The sequence below is a fragment of the Ovis aries genome, chromosome 3 (assembly GCF_016772045.2).
Source record: "Ovis aries strain OAR_USU_Benz2616 breed Rambouillet chromosome 3, ARS-UI_Ramb_v3.0, whole genome shotgun sequence".
Taxonomy (NCBI): Eukaryota; Metazoa; Chordata; class Mammalia; order Artiodactyla; family Bovidae; genus Ovis; species Ovis aries.
This window is the reverse complement of record NC_056056.1, coordinates 100,843,779-100,857,357: the sequence shown is the minus strand read 5'-3', so window position 1 is coordinate 100,857,357 and position 13,579 is coordinate 100,843,779. Positions and strand designations below refer to the sequence as shown.

Genomic DNA, 13,579 nt, shown 5'->3' with positions numbered 1-13,579 from the left:
CAAGTGACGTGGACTCCAAGTGCCCATGGAATTTAATCCGACGGGAGAGCCTCACCAGCCCCGCCTTCTGGGGAAGCCCCATGTGCGTTGCTCTGGCAGGCAGGACTGGTGCCCTGGCTTATTCCAGATGAACAAAGCCCCTGGTTGACCTTGGTCCACCCAGCGGGGCAGGCCTGACCAAGAAGGACCTCAGAATCAGTGTCTCTTTCCCAAGGGACTGAGTGCAGGACCTTGGAGTGGCTCCTGAGGCTACTCCAGGTCAGACCCTTGTTCCCGCTTACTCCTTCCAGCACAGCAGCCGATGGACCCCATTGCCTGAAGTCAGTCCCGAATGGCTCTTCTCATCCTATGAGATTGCCCGTACTCCATTGTTTTAATTACAGGCTGTTACTTCATTTAAAAAAATCAGCACTACGATGCAAGGGACTGTCATTTTAAAAGCCAGACTCCTGGCCTGAAAACTCATCCGTGAATCAGAGGACAAACGTTCCCATTGTGCCGGTTAAAAATAGGAGCTATGGAAAAAGTGACAGAATGAGATGAATGCCGTTAAAGTGTAATTACATTTACTGTAAATGTGAGCCTTGGGAAGAGTATTCTAGGCAGAGAAGCTCTGCCAGAGCCTGTGACATGGAAAACCCAAAGCCTCAGCTGAATGCTGCTTTTATGTTTTGGATCATTGTAGTGTATACTATTGTGGATTGTTCTTAGTGTCCAGTAGCCTTCCTGGGGGTATTTGAAAGAGCTGTGTCACTCCAAAGGGAAGTAAGAACAATGCAGTTCAGTTCACCTTGACTCTCAGAAGGTACGTTTTCTGTTCTCACAAGGCCATGTTTCTATACACCTGTATTCTATGTATCTAATGGTAAAGAATCCACCTGGCAATACAGGAGACTCGGATTAGATTCCCTGGGTCGGGAAGATCCCCTGGAAGAGGAAATGGCAGACTACTTCAGTATTCTTGCCTGGGAAATCTAACAGAGGTGGCTGACGGGCTAGAGTCCATGGGGTCACAGAGAGTCAGACATGACTGAACGAGTGAGCAAGTGCTATAATCTATTGTTTCTACCTATTTCTGTATCTCGTCCCTCAGTGCTCAAGTGTGGTAACTGCATTGGACATATTTGAAAGGCAAGGCTTAATTGTGTGGGTGTATGTGTTTTAATTGTGTGTGTTTTATTGACTATGCCAAAACCTTTGAGTGTGTGGATCACAACAAACTGTGGAAAATATTTTAAGAGATGGGAATAACAGACCACCTTACCTGTCTCCTCAGAAAGCTATACGCAGGAAAAGAAGCGACAGAACTGGACATGGAACAACTGACTGGTTAAAAATTGGGAAAGGAGTGTGTCAAGGCTGTTGTCTCCCTGTTTATTTAACTTATATGTCGAGTATCTCATTGACATTCTAGGATGGATGAATCACAAACTAGAATCAAGATTGCCAGGAGAAACACCAACAACCTCAGATAAGCATACCACTCTAATGGCAGAAAGTGAAGAGGAACTAAAGAGCCTCCTGAGGGTGAAAGAAGAGAGTGAAAAGCTGGCTTAAAACTCAACCTTCAAAAAACTAAGATCATGCATCAAGCCTTGGGTCCCACCACTTCATGGAAAATAGATGGGGAAAAAAAGGAAACAGTGACAGATTTTCTTTTTTGGGGGGCTCCAAAGTCACTGCTGACCATAACTATAGCCATGAAATTCAAAGATGCTTGTTCCTTGGAAGAAAAGCTATAACAAATTTAGACAGCCTATCAAAAAGCAGAGACATCACTTTGCCAACAGAAGTCTGTATAGTCAAAGCTATGATTTTTCCAGTAGTCATACAGATGTGAGAGTTGGACCATAAAGAAGGCTGAGTGCTGAAGAATTGATGCTGTCGAACTGTGGTGCTTGAGGGTCCCTTAGACTGCAAGGAGATCCAACCAGTCAATCCTAAAGGAAATCAACCCTGAATATTAATTGGAAGGACTGATAATGAAGCTGAAGCTCTAATACGTTGGCCTCCTGATGGGAAGAGCCAACTCATTGGAAAAGACCTTGATGCTGAGAAAGACTGAGGACAGGAGGAGAAGGGGATGACAGAGGATGAGATAGTTAGATAGCATCATTAACTCAACAAACATGAGTTTGAGCAAACTCTGGGAGATAGGGAAGGATAGGGAAGCTTGGCGTCCCAGTCCACGGGGTTGCAAAGAGTCGGACACGACTCAGTGACTAAGCAGCAGCAGCAGCAGCAATGTCGTAATGAGCCAAATGACATTTTGGCTCATAGCTAAAAATTATTCTTTTCCATTGTTGAAGGACAAATGATTTCAAGCTTAAAAATGTGTACTGTGCTTTGATGAACGTGTTGCTTTTGTTCCTTTATGCATTTGGTCAATTTTCTTACATTTTCCTAGGAATGAGACTGGGCTTCCCTGGTGGCTCAGAGGGTAAGGTATCTGCCTGTGATGCGAAAGACCCAGGTTCGATCCCTGGGTTGGGAAGATCGCCTGGAGAAGGAAATGGCAACTCACTCCAGTATTCTTGCCTGGATAATCCCATGGACAGAGGAGCCTGGTGGCCTACAGTCCATGGGGTCACAAAGAGTCAGACATGACTGAGCGACTACACTTACTTACTTAGGAATGAGATTGTTGAATAAAAGATACACACATTTACTATTTTGATACCTTTATCATCAGATTTCCCTTTGGAAAGGTACCAGTTTACACTCCCACAAACACCTTTGTCAGCATTAGGTATTAATATCATAAATCCTACCAATCAAGAAAACAATTTCATATCAGCCATTTGTATGTCTTTGAAAAATTACCAATTCTTTACACATTTTTATTGAGGTAGTCCTTTTTTTATTGACTTGTGACTGCTCTTTGCATATTAAGGGTACTAGGGACTTCCATGGAGAAGGCAATGGCACCCCACTCCAGCACTCTTGCCTGGAAAATCCCATGGACGGAGGAGCCTGGTGGGCTGCAGTCCATGGGGTTGCTAAGAGTCAGACACGACTGAGCAACTGCACTTTCACTTTTCACTTTCATACATTGGAGAAGGAAATGGCAACCCACTCCAGTGTTCTTGCCTGGAGAATCTCAGGGACGGTGGAACCTCATGGGCTCTGTGGGGTCTGTGGGGTCGCACAGAGTCGGACACGACTAAAGCGACTTAGCAGCAGCAGCAGCAGCAGGGACTTGCATGGCTATCCAGTGGTCAAGACTCTTCCACAGCAGGGGGCACAGGTTTGAACCCTGATCTGGGAATGAAGACCTCTATATGCCTTGTTGCAAAAAAAGAAAAAAAAAAAAGATACTGGCAATTTGTTGTATGTTTCTTATTTTTTCTCAGTTTCTCTTTGCTTTGAGCCTTTTATTCTTGTTTTGTTTTAGTGCATTTTTGCCATATAAAAGTGTTAGAGTGTTAATCCTTTCATTGTTAGGACTTCCATGGAACTGCCCTAGGCCCAGGTGAAAATCATCACTTAATGTTTGTGGTAGTTTAATGTTTTCATTTTGTTTTGTTTGATATAATTTTAGTATAAGAAACCCTCCTCTATGTTTTCTTTCCCAATGGTTATCTGATTATCATTTCTTTATTTTTTATGATTTTTAGTGATTTTTAGAACCTCATTGTTTTGGCTGTGCCGGGTCTTTGTTGTTGTGTGCAGGCTCTCTATAGCTGTGGTGCGTGCAGGCTGCTTCCTGGTTGCACAGGCTTCTCATCGCAGCAGTTTCTGTTACTGTGGAGCATGGGCTCCAGGACTCACGGCTTCCGTAGTTCTGGTGCACGGGCTTGGTTGTCCAGAGGCGTGTGGAATCCTCCCGGACCAGGGATCAAACCTGTGTCCTCCTCATCGGCAAGTGGACTCTTAGCCACTGGACCACCAGGGAAGTGCTAAGATTTCTTTAAAACTTGGTTGGAGATGTAGAAGCCAAAGAGAGCATGGAAAATAGATGGCTTAAAAGCTAGACTGGGTTCTCTGTCTGACCTCTGTCTTCAGCATCCCTTTCTGAAAGGTAGGACGTAGGCAAGCCAGGGCGGCTTTAGGTGTTGACTTTCCAGGAATATTGACCAAAGCCAGGAATAAAATTGGGATGGTACCATCAAACTTGGAATACCAGCGTGCTTTAAAGGGAGTAATAAACAGGACGATGTTTTAAGAGGTCATTTGTGTGATAAAGTGTCTTGTTCCCTCAGAGGCCGCCTTCTCCACACTGAGTCCACGACCTTCAGACTCAGTCCTTTCCCCCGCTCCCTGCAGTGGAGTTAACACCAACACTGATGCCCTGGGGGGCGTTCGTCATTGACTGTGGCCCCAAAACCCACGAGGACAGATGCTGAGATTCACCAGCGTGTGCCCTGCCCTCTCACGGTCCCTGGCACACAGCTGGCACCTTGAGGGTCTTTTCTGAAAGTTCCCCTGGCTGTGTTGGGCGTATAGTGGAGACGAGTCACCACCAGTGTCATCATGAGTCGACCAGTATATGGGCTCAGTGATAAAGATTCTGCTCTTATTGTGTTCATTTTCAGACCGCTGTCCACTTTTCCCGCAGGTGTGGGCTGTCTGCTGCATGCAGGGCCTGTGCTGACAACAGGAACCCACCTGCCCCGCCCAAGCTGCCAGACACGGTGGGGAGAGACCACAGTAGGTGCAGACACACGAGGCAGACCCCTGAGAAGACAGGAGCGGCTTCCCAGAGAGGTGGCTTCTAGAACGAGCCCTGCAGGATAAGGACAGGTAAGAACTCCAGTCATTGAAAACACTCTCTCCCGGGGAACACAGGGCAGAAGGGCAGCCTGCTGGCTGGTCCAGGTTTTGTTGTTCCTGTTGAGGAAGAGCTTTTAAATCAGCCTGTAAACTTTGGCAGAGGTTGGCTTCTAGTTTCTTTACCATCTAGACATCTGTTGCAGTTCATATATTTTTTTCTTTAGATTTTTTTTTAATATGGACCATTTTTTAAGTCTTTATTGACTTTGTTACGATACTGATTCTGCTTTATGACTTGATGTTTTGGCCAGCTCCTCCACCAGGGATTGAACCCTCACCCCCTGCACTGGAAGGCGAAGTCTTAACCACTGGACAGCCAGGGAAGTCCCACAGTTCATGTGTTTTGATAGCATCCGTCACTATGTGGATGGTCCACTCAGGAAGTAGGGCCAGGGGGCGGGGCTGAGCCGCGTGGTCCACATGCTCAGGCTGCGGCCTGGGAGTCTGTACTGGGCTGGACCAGAATCCTGGGGCTGAGGTCCCCACAGAGGGATGGAGAACCACAGTTTCCTCCATCCTGACACTTGGCTCGTGTTTCTACAGTTTACCATAGTTCTGCCAGGGACCTGGCCAGTGCTGGTTCATAGGGAGCTCAGTTCAGATGCTCAGGCCTTTTACACAGGAGCACCCCAGCTCATTTATACACTTTGATTCCTTTTACTTTATTAAGTCATATTTGACACAGATGCAGGTCCTATGTAACATGTTATATTTGTATGTATGAATTCTGAGGTATAATAATCAAGCAAATGCTCTTGAACACGAAAACTAGAATATTACCAATGTATCTGAAACTACCCTGTGCCCCTCCCCAATCCTGTCCCCATCTCCCCTCCAGAGGTCACCATTCTCCTGGATATTGTTTTTCATTATTTTGCTCCTCTGTAAGTATTTAATAGCTTCATCATATATATGTGTGTGTGTGTATGTGTATATATATATATATATATATATATATATATATATATATATATATATGTACAGGTAAGTGATATACCATGTCTTTTTGCTTGACTGTAAGCTTTATAAGTATGTTGTCTTGTGATTTCATTTCCTACTGAACTTGTGTTTCCGAGACTCAGCCGTGTGGTTGCCGGTGGCTGGAACTCACTCATTTGTCGCTGAGTATTGCTCCTCCGTGTGCCGCCACCACATTCTGCGTACGCACCCTTCTCGAGCTGAGCACGTGCGCCAGATTCCCGTGTGTTCTTTCCTCTGCCGCAGGCCCAGGCCTCTCTGCCCTGCTTTGTGACACTGGAGCTGGACCCGCTAAACACTTTTCTTTCACTAGCTTTGTCACTAGAAGGTTCTGGACAGACATTGCAGAAGGAAGGGGCTCCTCTTTCTGGCTCTGAGCGCTCTCCCCTTCTGGCTTCTGTGGTGTGGCTGCTGGTAGTACGGGTGACACCCAGGGGCTCACACCCTCTGACAAACTTCATATCACCCTGGGGGGAGGACCCCCGCTCCCTGGCTGGGCCCTGGCTGTGGACCAGAGGGGTCCCAGAAAACCCTGTGAACACCCACTCCATGAGGCCCAAGTGAAGTCGCTCAGTCATGTCCGACTCTTTGTGACCCCATGGATTGTAGCCTACCAGGCTCCTCTAGTCCATGGGCTTTTCCAGGCAATAGTACTGGAGTGGGTTGCCATTTCCTTCTCCAGGGGATCTTCCCGTCCCAGGGATTGAACCCGGGTCTCCTGCATTGTGGACAGACGCTTTACTGTCTGAGCCACCAGGGAAGTCCATGAGGCCCAAGCTCCAGCCAGATCTGCTCCCTTTCTGGACTGCCCCCTCAGCCCTCGGGCATTCTTTAAAGCTCTTAGCCCTTCTCTGTAGGGAAGCCCCAGTTACTGGTTAATGTGCCTGTGTGTTGTACTTTCCCTGTTCAAATTGCCGGGGTGGTTTCTGTCTCCTGTCTGCTCCCCAGCTGATGTAATTTACACTGGTCCTTTGGTGCCCTGCTGACCAGGCAGGGCTGTGGCAGGTGGGGGCATCAGCACACACGGCATCAGGCTGACTTGTCTTCCTGCCTCTGGGCCGTTGGAGCCAGCAGCCAGCACACTCAGGCTGGCTCTGAGCCCCAAGCTCTCAAGTGGTACATATTTACTCTTGCCCTTTAACCTCAGGTGTTACTACAGAAGCTAAATCATTCCTGTGATCACTTTTAAATTTCTAGTTTTAAAGAGTACCCTCCTTTGTGATAATATCTGCTATTCACCACTGGGTTTTCAGTTGGCAGTGGCGTGATTCGCTACTCAGGGTTGAATTCTAGAAGCATCAGCAAGGGGGTGGGGGCAGCCAAGCTCAGGTCCCGTCGTCTTCTGGAAGATGTTTTACTCCTTCCTGCTCCCTGCTTCACAGGGAAAGGAGAGGGTCCCAAACTCTTCTTTCAGCAAGGCCAGGGAGATGCTCTTCTGGACGGAAATTTCCTCTTGCTTTGCTTGAAAGAGTGGAGTTCTGAGGTCACCAGCTGCCTTTGAAATCTTCCATCCAGAGTTTTTGTTCCGTGTCAGCTTTAGCACCTGGACATCTTACCCGTGACCCAGCATCCTTTAAGAAATAACCCTCGGTGCCCAGGCTCTGCTGTCTGACAGACATTTACACCTGAGCTAGTCATGTGGGTCCTGGAGTGGCTTCTGTTTCCTCAGGGCAGGGGTGGTGATGGGATGAGCCGCCTCAGTAACTGAGCACGTGGTGCCATGGAGAGTAAAGGGCTCGGGGAGCCTGGGTCTGACTCAGCACTGGCCTGTTTACAGGGCAGGTGAGTGTGCCCAGCGTCCACCGTCAAGGGACAGAATTGGACCAGTGGGAAATTCTGTCTACAGGTTCCCCACCATTAATAAACTCCTTTTACATGAAAATTTTCACTGAAGAAAAAGAAAGTGTACTAAAATCCCACTATACGTCATTATTATAGAAATCTATCTGTCTGCATATAGGTTTGGGGAGACTCTGGAGTAACATTCGCAAAGAAATTTGTCTATGTCTAGTGGTAGGCTGTGGGGTAATTTTAACTTTTCAATTTTGTAGTTTTGTAGACTGTACGGACCTTTGTTGGCTACAAAGTTTCATACAGTCAAAGCCATGTTTTTTTCCAGTAGTACTGTATGGATGTGAGTGAGAATTGGAGGATAAAGAAGGCTGAGTGTGGAAGGATTGATGCTTTGAGCTGTGGTGCTGGAGAAGAGTCTTGAGAGTTCTTTGGACTGCAAGGAGATCCAACCAGTCAATCCTAAAGGAAATTAATCCTGAATATTCATTGGAAGGACTGATGCTGAAGCTGAAGCTCCAGTACTTTGGCCACCTGATGAGAAGAGCCGACTCATTTTAAAAGACCCTGAGCTGGGAAAGATTGAGGGCAAGAAGAGAAGGGGATGACAGAAGTTGAAATGGTTTGATGGCGTCATCAAGTCAATGGACATGAGTTTGGGTAGACTCTGGGAGTCGGTGAAGGACAGGGAAGCCTGGTGTGCTGCAGTCCATGGGATCGCAAAGAGTTGGGTACGACTGTCGACGGAACAACCACAATTTTGTAGTTTTCCATTTTTTGAATAGTTCTTCAGAAATAAAGTCAAGTTCAGTAAACAGAAATTAAAACAAAACAAAACAAAACCCGGAGGCCAAGCCTGCTGGGGCGGCAGAGTTTGCCGGCAGCGGGGTCAGGGGGTCAGTGGGAGGAGGGGAATGGGGAACCTCAGGCCAGTGCCAGGTGCACACTGGTTGCCCGAAGGCTCCAATCGCCCACCGCGTGAACTCTCCAGCTCAGAACCGGGCGCAGCGGTTACGCGCAAAGCGGCCGCGAGAGGGCGCGATGCCCCAGGGAACCGCACCGGCCTCCGCGGTGCCGCGTTTGGTCCTCTCCAGGGTTGAAGAAGGGCGGGCGCGGGGTGGGGGGCGCGGAGTGCTGCGGGAGCTTGGGACACAGGGAGAGGGCGGGGAGGGCGTGGAGCCGCAGGAGGGGTGTTCAGGCATCCTCTCTCAGGTGCTCTGGATACCCTTGGTGGGGTGTGTTTCACTCAGATTCCTCTTAGCTGTTCAGTTCAGTCGCTCAGTCGTGTCGGACTCTGCGACCCCATGAATCGCAGCACGCCAGGCCTCCCTGTCCATCACCAACTCCCGGAGTTCACTCAAACTCACGTCCATCGAGTCGGTGATGCCATCCAGCCATCTCATCCTCTCTTGTCCCCTTTTCCTCCTGCCCCCAATCCCTCCCAGCATCAGAGTCTTTTCCAATGAGTCAACTCTTCACATGAGGTGGCCAAAGTACTGGAGTTTCAGCTTTAGCATCATTCCCTCCAAAGAAATCCCAGGGCTGATCTCCTTCAGAATGGACTGGTTGGATCGCCTTGCAGCCCAAGGGACTCTCAAGAGTCTTCTCCAACACCACAGTTCAAAAGCATCAATTCTTCAGCGCTCAGCCTTCTTCACAGTCTAACTCTCACATCAATACATGACCACTAGAAAAACCGTAGCCTTGACTAGATGGACCTTAGTCGGCAAAGTAATGTCTCTACTTCTGAATATACTATCTAGGTTGGTCATAACTTTTCTTCTAAGGAGTAAGCGTCTTTTAATTTCATGGCTGCAGTCACCATCTGCAGTGATTTTGGAGCCCAAAAAGATAAAGTCTGCCACTGTTTCCACTGTTTCACCATCTATTTCCCATGAAGTGATGGGACCGGATGCCATGATCTTCGTTTTCTGAATGTTGAGCTTTAAGCCAACTTTTTCACTCTCCTCTTTCACTTTCATCAAGAAGCTCTTTAGTTCCTCTTCACTTTCTGCCATAAGGGTGGTGTCATCTGCATATCTGAGGTTATTGATATTTCTCCCAGCAATCTTGATTCCAGCTTTTGCTTCTTCCAGCCCAGCGTTTCTCATGATGTACTCTGCATAAAAGTTAAATAAGCAGGGTGACAATAAACAGCCTTGACGTACTCCTTTTCCTATTTGGAACTAGTCTGTTGTTCCATGTCCAGTTCTAACTGTTGCTTCCTCACCTGCATACAGGTTTCTCAAGAGGCAGGTTAGGTGGTCTGGTATTCCCATCTCTTTCAGAATTTTCCACAGTTTATTGTGATCCACACAGTCAAAGGCTCTGGCATAGTCAGTAAAGCAGAAATAGACGTTTTTCTGGAACGGTCTTCCTTTTTCGATGATCCAGCGGATGTTGGCAATTTGATCTCTGGTTCCTCTGCCTTTTCTAAAACCAGCTTGAACATCTGGAAGTTCATGGTTCATGTATTGCTGAAGATTGGCTTGGAGAATTTTGAGCCTTACTTTACTATCGTGTTAGATGAGGGCAATTGTGTGGTAGTTTGAGCATTCTTTGGCGTTGCCTTTCTTTGTGATTGGAATGAAAACTGACCTTTTCCAGTCCTGTGGCCACTGCTGAGTTGTCCAAATTTGCTGGCATATTGAGTGCAGCACTTTCACAGCATCATCTTTCAGGATTTGCTGTTAGTGACCCAGAAACAACCTGATTACAATGTCTGGCACTCAGGTGCTGCCCTGATCACGTTTCTCACAGCTCCCTCTGGCCCTGCAAGTGAACCCCACTTTTTCAAGGAAGGGAGTCACATATCAGGGGTAAAGCAGCCCATGGAGTCTTAGCCGCAGATGCATCCAGAGCATAAATGACCTGTGGTGCAAACAAACGGCCACCTCTTTCTCCTGATGAATTTCACTCTTTAAACCTTTCCTTTGCTTGGTTCCCTTTGCTCAGAACCCTCCCCTCCCATTCCTGTTGGTTCTCCCTGCTCTGCTCTGTGGGCCAGTCTTTCATGCCTGTCGCTCGTGGGTCCGGGAGCACGATGGATGAGTTGCTGTGTGAGTCTGGGCTCGGCCCCTCTGCTGTGTGTGAGTCCTAACTCTTCTGTTGCTGTTCAGTCAGGAGGTCGTGTGCAGCTCTTTGTGACCCCATGGACTGCAGGACGCCAGGCTTCCCTGTCCTTCAGTATCTCCCAGAGTCTGTGCCCCAACTATTAGTGCCGAAGAAGCTGAAGATGAATGGCTCTATGAAGACCTACAAGACCTTCTCGAGCTAACACCAAAACTCCTCTACACATCCCAGTTTACCTCAAGTCTTCATGGCTGAGCTTGGAACTGAGGCCACGGTCAAACCTTCCCAGGAGTCTGAAGGCCCTTCTTTCCCGCCACTTGCTGGTGGAGCAGAGTGCAGCTGGGTGTGCCAGGCCCCCAGCAGCGTTCGCAGCACGTCTGTCTGCATGCGGGCGACACTTCCGGCACGGGCTGCTCTGCGGACCCCTTTACCGTGGTGACCTCTCTGTGGTCACCGGCGTCGTGGGGCGTGGGGCAACTTCTCTCTCCTGACCCCAGCCCCTGTGGACTCTGAGCCTTGCTACCTCAGCCTGTGGAGGGAGGCAGGTGCCCACCCCCAACTGCAGCTCTCCTGCACTCAGAGGAGGGCCAAGGCCCAGGATCCCACTTAGAAAGTAACCCCCGCCCATGAGCTCTGGACAGAGGGTCTGGGGGATGCTTGCCTCAGCCCCACAGAGGCTCCTGGGAGACAGAAGCACTTGATGGACAAGGAGAGGTGGCAGTTGGGGGAGGGGGATTCCGCCCCCTCCCCAAGCATCCGGAGGCACCGGACACCGGCACCACAGGGATCTCCAGGGCTAGGCACTACCGTGGGAGCAGGGCTGAAGCCCAGACCACTTGCTTGAGGCTGCCTCCCGCTTGGGGCCCGCTGCTCAGGAAAGTACGAGGTGCTCTAGGGAGAGGTTAACCCGGCAGTTGGAAGCCAGGGTCACACTGTGCTCAGGAGCCCGTGAGAGGAAACAAACAGGCGTGAGAGCTGGGGAGCGCCACGGCACTGCTTTCCTGATCCTCGGTTCCGGACTTGTAATGAGGAAATCAGTAGAACAACCTTCCCTCTGGTGGTTGAAGACAGAAGCTCAGAAAGGTAACTTGGCCAAGGCCACCCAGGCGTAGCTGGAAGTCAGGTCTCCTCAATGCCCCTTTCTGCACAGCTTGATGTGGCTCCGCCCTCCTGCCTCCTCCCCACCCTCTACTCCACTCAGCTCCCTCTGTAGGTGAAAGTGAAGTCACTCAGTCATGTCCCACCTGTGGGCTGTAGCCCACCAGGTCTCTCCAGGCAAGAATACTGGAGTGGGTTGCCATTTCCTTCGCCAGGGGATCTTCCCGACCCAGGGATCAAACCCAGGTCTCCCGCATTGCAGGCAGATGCTTCAACCTCTGAGCCACCAGGGAAGCTCATTGATTTGTAGCCTGGAAGCAGATGGCTGAGAGCAGGTAGCATGTGGGGCTGAGGCCCGGGAGCCGGGGCCAGGCAGCAGCTGGGTGGGTGTTGTCCCGAAGGCAGAGCCTGTTGCTATCCCCCAGTGTGCTCAGAATCACCGGCTCCCTGTGGAGGAGCTGGGCAGGCTTCCAGTGCAAACTCCCTCTCAAGATGCCTGAAAGGCCAGGGGTTCCCAGAGCTCAGAGCTTCTACCTGGGTTCCCTCAGCAAAGGCAGGAACAGGGAGGCCTGCCAAACCGGAGCCTGCCCTTGAGGAAGCTGCTCACTTGTGGCCTGGACCCTCTGCCAGGTACCCCTGCCCCGAAGGTCCGATGCTGCTTAGGGCCACAGGCCGCCTCTCCGCTGCGCGCGCCGCCCCACCCGCCCAGTCCCCGCAGGCGCCACACGCTCCCCACGGCTCAGGGGAGAGCTCGCACCTCCAGCGCCTCTGACGTCTGCTTGTCTCCTCTCGCTTCTGGGCTTCCAGATGACTCAGACCCACATCTTCCTTTCCCGCCACTTCCCTGATCGCTTTCCTGCCTCCGAATTTGTCCCCTTGCCGCAGGGTGAGCGTCTGGCACACGCCAGAGCGCACTCTCACGCGGGGCCCCTGGCGCTGCGGTCTGGAGGCTGGCCCCACCTCCGTCCCCACCCCCGCTCGCCCTCCCGCAGTGGCAGCGCTGTCCCTGCCTGTTCGCCTCTCTGCCCGCCCCGCAGCTGGAAGCCTGGCAGGCACAGGGGTCCATCTCGTCCCCAGGCCTGGAGCAGCGTGCCTGCTGCATGGCGTCGCCGAGAGGGGCGGCGGGGCAGGTGGAGTCTCAGGAGCGAGCCTGCCCGCTGAGAGTCCCGGCCTGGCCCTGGGGCCAGGGTGCTCCCGCCGTGCCCACGGTCCTCTCCGGTGTTTGGTGTGCCGTCGCTGTGTCTCCCTCAGCATCTGGACCGAGCAGGCTGTACGGCCTCTGTTTCAAGCACATTTTTTTTTCTTGAGCATTTTTTAAGGAAGGAAAGAAGGAAGAAGTGAGGGAGAGAGGGAAAAGGAAGGAAAAGAAAGGGTTGAAGGATTGAAAGGAGGAGGGAGATGCATGTGCTTCTAAGCTCCGCTCTCCTGTCTCCCAGGGTTTCCTGCAGCTAGAAGGTTCCACATCCTGAGGCCACACACGGCTTTCCTAGGCTCCAGGCACTCTTGCTTTTGTGGGTTCCTTCCGCCATAAAATAGTGTTAAAAACTGTTTCATGAGTGTGTATGTTGGTGTAAAGATGAACATAGTCTGGCCTGGATTCCTTATTTTATATTCATTATTGTTATATAATTTTTCCTTCTAATCTGAAATTAGAACATTTTGTCACCGCCTCACAAACATCGTGCTCCCTGCACCCATGGAGGTCTTGGGGTGGGGAGGGTCTATGTGCCTTTTCTTCTAGGGTTCACTTTCCCTGGAACGGCAAGGGCATGGTGGGTGGGAGTCCCCCTCTCGCAGCTCTGAATGGAGGCCCTGCAGGAGCTTGTTGGTCGATGCTGTGAATCTAGAAGTGTGGAAACAGGAGGCG

The 13,579-nt window shown here is 50.3% G+C and overlaps 1 long non-coding RNA gene across 1 annotated transcript; it reads left to right on the top strand.

Annotated features, from left to right (window-relative positions):
* Positions 1 to 635: 635 nt before the first annotated feature.
* Positions 636 to 13,260, top strand: LOC132659598 (uncharacterized). The gene is made up of 3 exons (XR_009600180.1): positions 636 to 805; positions 4,559 to 4,743; positions 10,662 to 13,260. It is a non-coding gene; the product is annotated as an uncharacterized LOC132659598 (long non-coding RNA).
* Positions 13,261 to 13,579: the final 319 nt, after the last annotated feature.